The sequence below is a fragment of the Rhea americana genome, unplaced genomic scaffold, assembly GCF_003343005.1.
Source record: "Rhea americana isolate MKP2758 unplaced genomic scaffold, rheAme1 scaffold_57, whole genome shotgun sequence".
NCBI lineage: Eukaryota > Metazoa > Chordata > Aves > Rheiformes > Rheidae > Rhea > Rhea americana.
Genome location: NW_028186723.1, coordinates 4,783,110 through 4,792,115, shown reverse-complemented (window position 1 = coordinate 4,792,115; position 9,006 = coordinate 4,783,110). Strand labels below are relative to the sequence as shown.

General features: G+C 40.6%; 1 pseudogene; it reads left to right on the top strand.

Annotated features, from left to right (window-relative positions):
- Positions 1–706: 706 nt before the first annotated feature.
- On the top strand, positions 707–6,484 carry LOC146587754 (uncharacterized; annotated as a pseudogene).
- Positions 6,485–9,006: the final 2,522 nt, after the last annotated feature.

Genomic DNA, 9,006 nt, shown 5'->3' with positions numbered 1-9,006 from the left:
TTTCTTCCTGTCATTTGACAGTAAGCATGCTTGCACTTTGCACTACATGCAGGATGTTTGATGAGGCTTTGTGGAACGTGTGGAATGAATGGCAATATGGTTTTGCTTAAGAAATGATCATTATTCCTGGAAAGATCTAACCACACAGGCAAGTGTGTCCTCATTGGATTGATTTGTTCCCTTCTCAGCACTATTACATTTTTACTTTCTTACAGGCAGAGTCAAAAGGTACAGATAATTCTAAAAAAGCTTCMTTTCTTACCACATTTTTGTCCTTCAAAGATTTTATGATGGGCTCTATAAGTTGCTGCGAAATTGAATTGACAGAAGTTTAGCGCTTGCTCTGATCTTTATACAAATAGGTACTTTTTAAGGGCTCCAACCATCACTCAGGTCTCCATTGTCTTAGGTGATGTACAGAAGCAGAAGAAGTCTGACCAAGCCCCAAACTTAGCTGTGGAGGCAAAATTCTGAGACTCTGAAATGACTGAAAGACTTTTAAGATACAGATTTTGATTTTAATACAAGTTTGTTCTTCCTTATCTCTCTGCCAATGTGCAAGCAGTAGAAGGCACAGGGATAGATATATGGTTCTGACTAACCATGCTGGCCAATAGAGAGATCTCATGAGCCTGAAAGTGCCTGCAGGCTCAGAGGGGGGTTCACTCTGGCACTAGAGGTGAGCTGTGGTTCTTGCAGCACGAGGATGTCACCACCAAGTACCATGCGCCAGTTACTCACCCTGACCAAGGCCTACGGCCAGGCTGTAAGTTATGTGGACAAGATGGACTCAGGCATTCACACAGCTCTCATCATCCTGCATCTCCATTTTGACTTCCACCTCAAGTCAGCCAACCCAGCCAGCAGCTGAATGCTTCTGTGCAAAGCTACCTTCAAGGCAGTTTAAACTGAGCATTAAGCGGATTTGGGGAGCAGAGGCAGAGGCATAGAAACAGATCCTGTCCTGTCACCTCTGCAGGGGAGAAAGTCACCTCTTGTGGAAGAACTTCACAGACTTTTCCTAAAGCATCTCAAAGTGCTGCAGCTCCATTTAGCAAAGACTGCCACTTTGTACCCTGAGGCTGGAATCTGATGTGTTCATACTCTTGGCCTTAGCCTACACCTTCACTTTAGTAAACGATGCCATTTAGCAACATCCTGCTTTTAAGTTGATCAAGTTACTTTATGCCTTTTCTGTAGATGATTTTTGTCCCTCAGCCAGCCAGAAGGTTTGAAAAACAATCTGTTTCAGATTTTGAACTAATATAAACACAGAGGTTTTTACTCAAGCGCAATTACTAGCTCAAGAAGAGGTATTCTTCAGGCACATTCAAAGAATATCTATAAGGAGAGTCCTTTACACCTTTATTCCTCTGAGTCCTATTGCATTTTCCGTATTACAGAGCTGAGAAGTACAGGAGACTGCTAGCATGCCCATCCCTCCCCTCCAGTCTGCAGAGCAACATTGACATTAGGCTATGAAAGCTGCTGCTGCTGTGCTGTCTTGCTATATGTGAACTGTTGCAGTAGTGGTCTTTGAGAAAGTAGACTTGGGGTTAAAGTGGAGTTAAATAGGGCAAAGGCCTGGTAAATTTATCCTACTCTATTCATTAAATAAACAGACAAACAAACACAAAAACTTTGTAGAGGGATTCAGGCAATCAGTTTAAATCTCTTGAAGGAAAAGAAAAGAGTAAAGCAATTTATTGCTTTTTAAATTTGGAGATGAGGGGGAAATATAAGTAGTGCTTAAATATAACAACCTGTAAAGTCAAATAAAGAAAACTGCAATATTTCACAAAGCTAAAATCTACTATATTATGAATGACCCTGCTTGAGCAGGGGSRTTGGACTAGATGATCTCCAGAGGTTCCTTCCAACCTTACCAATTCTATGATTCTATGAATGCATTTTSAATTTAAGTATGAAGAACATAAGTTACTACGGCTTTCTTCTGAAGAACTTGCCTGTAAAGCAGCATCCAGTTGATGGGTTCAGTAATCTCTAGTTAATGTTTTTTTCTCTTTGCTTTCTTACAATTTGCATAAAATATATTTTTTTCATTCATATTGCAGTACTCTAAGTTTTCTGTACAATAAAATGTTTTGCCTGCAAGGCTTGTATCTAATGTTGGCCCATTTTGAATGTCTTTTCCCATTTAAATGCTAGCCCAGAAAATTCAAAGTGATTGTAACCAAGTGAGTATGCTCAATATATATATCTAATATCACTAGAGTGGCTTTCTTGGTCTAATTCAAATGCTCTTAGAGAACAGAATGATTCAGGAGCTGTTCTTAGAAGAGTCTTGCTCCTGGCAATATTTACTCTTAGGTAGATTAAAAAAAAAGAGCTGGCATTTGAGGAAAAAGATGAAAAGTAAAATGAGCTAATATATGTTAATTATATGAGGTTAAAGCCACTGACACCAGCGCAGGTGAAAACTAAATTGGGTCCCTCTCATCTCAAAGGGTTTTAGATGAGTCCTTGAAGTTCATTGTATAAACAGAGTATGGGAGATGTAATCTGAGCTGTAGCACAAAGCACAAGCCTTTATTGTTAAATTTTCCTTCTATGAAAGGGCATTCTCCTTCTGCAAGGCGAATCACTGATGGCTTGTTTGTGTGGGCATAGAGATTGCCTGAGCTGGCCTTGAATAACTATTCCTATACAGGTATTTTAGAATATTGTGATCAGGCTATTCTGAAACAAAGATAACTTTTTTTTTTTTCTTTCTCTAGCATAATTGAATAATTACTTAGAGAGCAGCTTTGTATCTGTCTTAGGACAGTGCTCCCTGAGGCAGCTCTTCTAGGTGGCAGTTGTTTCCTCTGCATGGACAGCTGAAGAGACCATCCACATGAAAAATCCACCAGCTATGGTAGCATAACTGTTCCTATACGGTCATGCATGCAGGGCTATGCAGTAAGCTTCCCCTGTCAACAAGCACTAACATAATGTACCCTTGTTGGGAACCTGCATTCACTTTTCACCCTCTGAGACAACATAGGTGTGATTTAAATTCCTCTGCCAATCCTCGCCCACAAGTCAGGATACCAAGTGCTCAAACCATGCCATGGCTTAATCACAGCTATGCGAGAAAGTTTTGTAGCAACTTACATTTATTTAACAACTTTCATTTTGTGTTTATTTGTTCCTGGCTTTTACCCGGGCAACTTACAAGTTTCTCAATTTTCTTAGCTATTTATAAATATTTGAATAAGTTATGCAAACAATTTTGGTTATTATGTCAGTTGAGATACTGCTGGTTTTATGGACATTTTATGCTGGATCTATTAAGTCTTAACACAGCGGGGAATTGGATATGCTTTTCCTTTTAGAAACATTGAGACTGCTTTCTGTAATTATCATTCTAAATTTAAACAAAGATACTACACTGACCCTAGTCATATCTGCAGAGACTCTGAATACATGTTCATGATACAATTATATGCACAGGGCTTTTAGCTTCAGGGCTATATGAGGGATAATTTAGAGAGGATGGAGTTTTTCTCTYGTATAAATTAATTTGTATTAACTTCAAAAGCTGAAGTGAGCTTCAAATTGAGGTATGCTCTGTGCAGACTGTCTGCATAGGGCTGAATTTCACCCACCATGACAGCACCTACATAGCCTTGCTCAGATGATAAGAGAAAATGACTATGCAGAGGACTGTGTTCCTCCTGAGGTGCACTAAATGCCTGCTGCTGCAWGGACATGTGAATCCTTTTAGACCATTGCAGGATAAAACCTTCAATATTTAAGACCCACTCTGGTCCTGCAAACTCTTACATGTAATGGGCTTTGCTGCTGTAAAGTGATGTAGCTCCATGGACATCAACTGTTTCTCTGGGCTGGAGCCCAGGGAACTGAAATGGGACTGTGCTGATTTACATAAGGATCTGGCTGCATACACTTACAAGCCTGCTTTTTGTGTTCTCTTATAAATATGCCTAGTAAGGATACAGTTAAACCTGAAATCAAGCCAACACTTAGAAAAACTGCAACTACAGCTCTCAGTCATCATCACTGTAATTAGGATTTCAGCTGCTTTGCTTTGCTGCAAGGCCTCTAGAACATTATGGCTGATTAGTGACATAAAAAGCAGATTTATTGTTATTAGCTATAAACGTTGTAGCACAACAAGAACTCCCCCCCCCCCAAATATTAGTCTGTGTGATGGCATAAAACATGCAAACAAGTCATGGCAAATAGCACAGAACAACAAGTTATTGCTATATTTAATTTTAAGATGTTGGACTAAGTGCTATCAGAATATGTACAGTTGTTCCTGTGTCAGATTTATAACGCTATATCAGCCGCCTCTTTAACAAAAGGTTAGGAAAAACCTCTTCTGAAAGGCCTGGTCTACACTAGAAAAGGTTTGCTGGTATACCTGCCCTGAAATGAGCTGGGTCATGGCAAGAGCCTGAGGTGGAAGACTTGGAGAGCTAGTGTCACGGGAAAGGAAGGATTAAACGACACGAGGGAAGTTGGAGGCGGGAAGAATAAGACCATCCTAGAGAATCAGGCTTGCTGCTCATGGACTGAGAAGTTAAAGAGAAACAGCAGCGGGTGCTGTGGGCATGTGGAGACAGGTCTGTGGTTGTTTTGCAACACTAGCTGTCTTCTGTGCTAAGCAGCAGCARCTTCTCCCCAGAGCAAGCTGAGGATTGTCAATAAGAACAATCTCCATGTCTATGCACAGATATGGGAAAGCTTTCTGTGAAGTAAAGTGTTATACCAGCAGAAAACTTCTGTTGTAGATTCAGCCTAATGATCTTGCCAGCCCTCTACATTATCTAGAAACTTACTTTCTGGAGGCATGGGTGGGCAGATCCAGTTTTGCGAGGTCAGGGCAGTAACATCTCTCTTAAATAGCATGACTGGTCCCAAGTTCCAGCTAGCGTCATCCTYTTTCTTGGCTGGGAGTGATTCCCTACCACCAAAGTGTGGAGAAACCAGAGCTGGTAGCTCCAGCAAGAGCAGAGGTTTTGAAACCTCTGGCTCTTGAAAACTTCATTAGCTGGGACTGAAGTCAACCTAGATTTCTGGCAGAGAAGGAGGTTTGTACAGTTTGAAAGACTTCCTGTGGACTAGAAGACTGTCTAGCCTGTGGGCTTGGCTTAGACAGACCCTTGCTCCAGCCTTAGAAGACTAGTTGAACCTGGGCATTTAGCCTAGCAGAAGTCTGATCCATCCCAAAATATTTAATCCAGCTGAGGAGGATCTACTGCCATTCAAAAATACTGTTTTAGCCTAGAAAAAGGCAAGAATAACACAGAAGGAGGAATTTTATTTTTAAAAAATATAAGGATTTTATTTGCATCTAGTCATCTGTCAGTCTGTTAAATGATCCCAATTTCTAAGGTCTCAGTAATCATATTTCCCCTGTGTTTTTTCAATATCCTATGTCTCTTCCTTTCTTTCTCCTCTCAAAGATATATTTTTGTCTGCAGCACTGCTGCTGTGCTTTTGTCCCAGTCTCCTGTACAATGAATGAAATGGGGTCTAATGTCCAGCCAACTGCTTTCTCTCATTACAGGAGCCTAGCACCTGGGTCCTACCCCACAGTCTTCCAGGTCTATAGCCCACATTTGTTGGATGAGAGATTACTGCATGACGAGGTTTAAGGACAGCTTCGAAAATATAGGGACCTCTCTCTTGGAGAGCTGACTGGCACAGGAGAACCCAGGACCCCAGCTGGGATTAGGGAATTAAATCAGGCAGGACAGACAACATCCTCTGAGTTGGAAGAGTTAATGGCATATTGCTGCTTCTCCTTCTTTGCCTTTACCATTATCATGATTTATAAATTTGAAAGTAGGAATGATTAATAATCCACAAACCTTCAGCCTGGAAGGAGAGCTAAGGCACTTAGCATACCAGAGCATACTATGATGCAAGAAGTAAGAAATGATTAACAAGACTTAACATTCCCAAATCACGCAAAAACTACATCAGTGGTCCCTTGCACTTTATGGCTCCCAGTAGTTGGATGATGGCTATCATACTGCTTCCATATTCCACAGTTAACTTCTGTTGCAGGTACCATGGTGATGAGTCTGGCACAATTGCCTGGAAAGATAAATACAGTTAGCATTCTGTTCCTGAAGCTAGCTACAAATGTCTCTATTCCATATGTGTACTGTTGCTCTTGAGATAAGGAAAAACTGGCCTTTAAAGTCTACATTGATCTAAAAAGTCAGTTAAGGCACAAAAAGAGCAGCTGAGTATGGCAGTGGAATTCATTTGCCRTTTTTCTGCTTGGACTTCACTGGTTTCCCTGTTCAGCACTGGAAAAGCATAGATGGAGGACAGTAGAGCAACAGAAGAAAGAAACAAAGCCAGGAAAGTAAAACAGAGGGAATTCATCTCTGGGGTAACTGCACACTGAATGCTGAGTTACACTTGTTCCCAGTATCTTTTTCAGTTCATGAAGACTGATCAGTACCAGCTTTGTTCTGTGGTCTCTGATGAAAAATAAAGGACCTACTTCATTCAGAAAATACTTTGGAGGTCAGAAAGTGTTTTTTCTGTCCCCTGGGATTTTCAGTGCCAGGAAGGCAGCAGATTTTATTTCTTAAATACAAAAAGGTAAACCTAACAATGTCCTGTCTCTGTGCTGATATGAAAGGGGTGAGGGGAAATGCTAAGAAATCAGCAAAAAATGTACAGAATAAAATCAAATTTAGATGTGGACAGCTCACCCATCCCTATTGCCAATTCTATCCCTAATGATAGAATTAAATATGAGAAGGTAATTTCCATCATCCTTATGTGAGAAAAGAATAATGTTACTTTTTTTTTGTACGCTAATCCACAGCAGTAGCAAAGTGGGTAGAAGGAATGGCAAGGGTTATCTCTGACCTACTTCTTTCATAATATTAAAAGCAACCATTTTAAACAAGATACAGTGGCAAAACAAGGGGCTGAGATGTAATTCTGAATTCCCTCAGTTCCCATTAGGGTCAATGGGAAGTGAAATTCTTCCTCATCTTGCAGGCTAGAACTGCAGTGTTCACAGAGACAGAGCGTACAATCGACCTGCATGTTCTGTTCATTGAAGAGCAAAGAATAGCACATGTGCAGCAATGTGGTTACCACACAGTAAGTGTGAGCAGGGTCCTAAGCAATATTCTATCTGGTTTTAACTAAGTGTACACCATACCTGAGTACAGGTAGGGCATCTCTTCCGGACTGAATCTGAGGTTTTGATGTGGCATATTCTTCCATGATCTTTAGGAGGAAGTGGAATTTATTTTTTACAGCGAGACTTTCTAAGAGATAAAGAAAAATAKCAATTAAATCAATTTCAGTAGACAGCACAGTTCATAGAGCTGTTCCACTTGCCTGGCAGCAGCTCCTCCCCAAACACTGCTCCTGCTGTGCTCCTCTTAACAGCCTGTAGAATCAAAGTGCACTCTAGCACACGCAGCTGTGGGCCTCAAGAAACTCTTAGATGCAGCTGAAAACYTCCACTGAAACTTTATTCTGAAAGCAAACTGGCCTTTCAGTTGAATCAAACCTTTTGAGAAAAATTCCTGTTTTGGCATTTGTTTTTTTCATCTAAGTCACATAACTGAAGGCCTGAGAATAAAATATTTTTATTTAGAAATACTGAAAGGATGTTTTATGGGAATTTTATTTCCCAGATGGAGTACCTGCTCCCTGATGCACCAAAACCAACTGTCTCCTCACACAGGAGACTATCTATGCATGATGGGGTATAACACGATGAAGTGTTTCTTCTGGAGAACTTTGAAGTGCTGGAAAAATTACCCTGAGGAGTGTCTATGTTAGTGCTCCTGTAGCAATATTTAGGTTTTTGCTTTCTTTTTTGTAATAAGCTTCTTTTTTTTCACTGTAGTCTAGTCATCAAATGTGCTGTACTTGTACTCACTATGAYATATCAGCAAATCTGATCAAAAAAGAAGGGATTATGTACTATAAAACCATTGAACTACACCACAGCACTAGGAGAAGAGATTTTAGGTGTGGGCTGAGTAAGATACAGAAGTTACAAGCAAGAATGTTGCCCTTCAGAATGATTTTGATCCATAGAATAGTTACACCGAATACTTGTCTGAACAAAGTCCTTCCTACAGTTCTTTAGCTATACTTTGCATTTTTCCAGAACTCTGAGGAACAGTATCATTTCTGCAAGAGTACATACGTGATACTGAAACTCTGTTAATGAGGCTAGTCATAGAAGAGTGCAAAGAGGTCATCAGGAAAGATCATAGACTTGTWAGGTTGGAAGAGTCCTCTGGAGATCATCTAGTCCAACCCTGAGCAGAGTCCATATGGGGATTGAACCTGCGACCTTGGCATTAGCAGCACCATGCTCTAACTAACTAAGCTAAACCTGCCCCCCTGAGCTAAACCTGCTCTTTGGCTTGAAATTACATACCATGTAGTACTGTATGAGGATCTAGTACTTCTGAAAAGATTGTCAGGGTATTGGACCACTTCACCTTCTGAAAAATTTTGTCATGGGTGACAATAATTGCTTTGAAGAGGTTGTAAAGAGAATGTGTCTGGTGCATGCAGTTCTACTATCTTGAAGTGAATAGGGATAGATGAAGGACTCTCTTGAGGTTCAACAGGAAGGTTGCTTGAGAAATGCATTTTCTTGGTCTTGGTCTTTGCAGTAGAAACAGCATCAGTATGCAGAGCCTACTGTTCCTTGAAATAGAATACTTCAGATACGATCTTCTGCATACCTGATGGCAGCATTTCAGAAAATGAGCTGGTCAGAGAAAGGACTGGTGTAAGGGAGTCATTGACAAAGAATAAGGAGAGAATGCCAGTTGTTTGGACACATCCAGATGCCTGCTAACACGTTGCCCTTTGGTTGAGTTGGCAATTCAAAAGCTGGCTGACTGCTCAGGACACAGTCAGACAGTATATATAGTTCAGTGGTCTAGCAGGGAATGAAAGATGTGAAAGACTTTCTCTGCTGAGATATAAGGTGTAGCATAATGGAAAGTTATCCTTCCCGAGCAA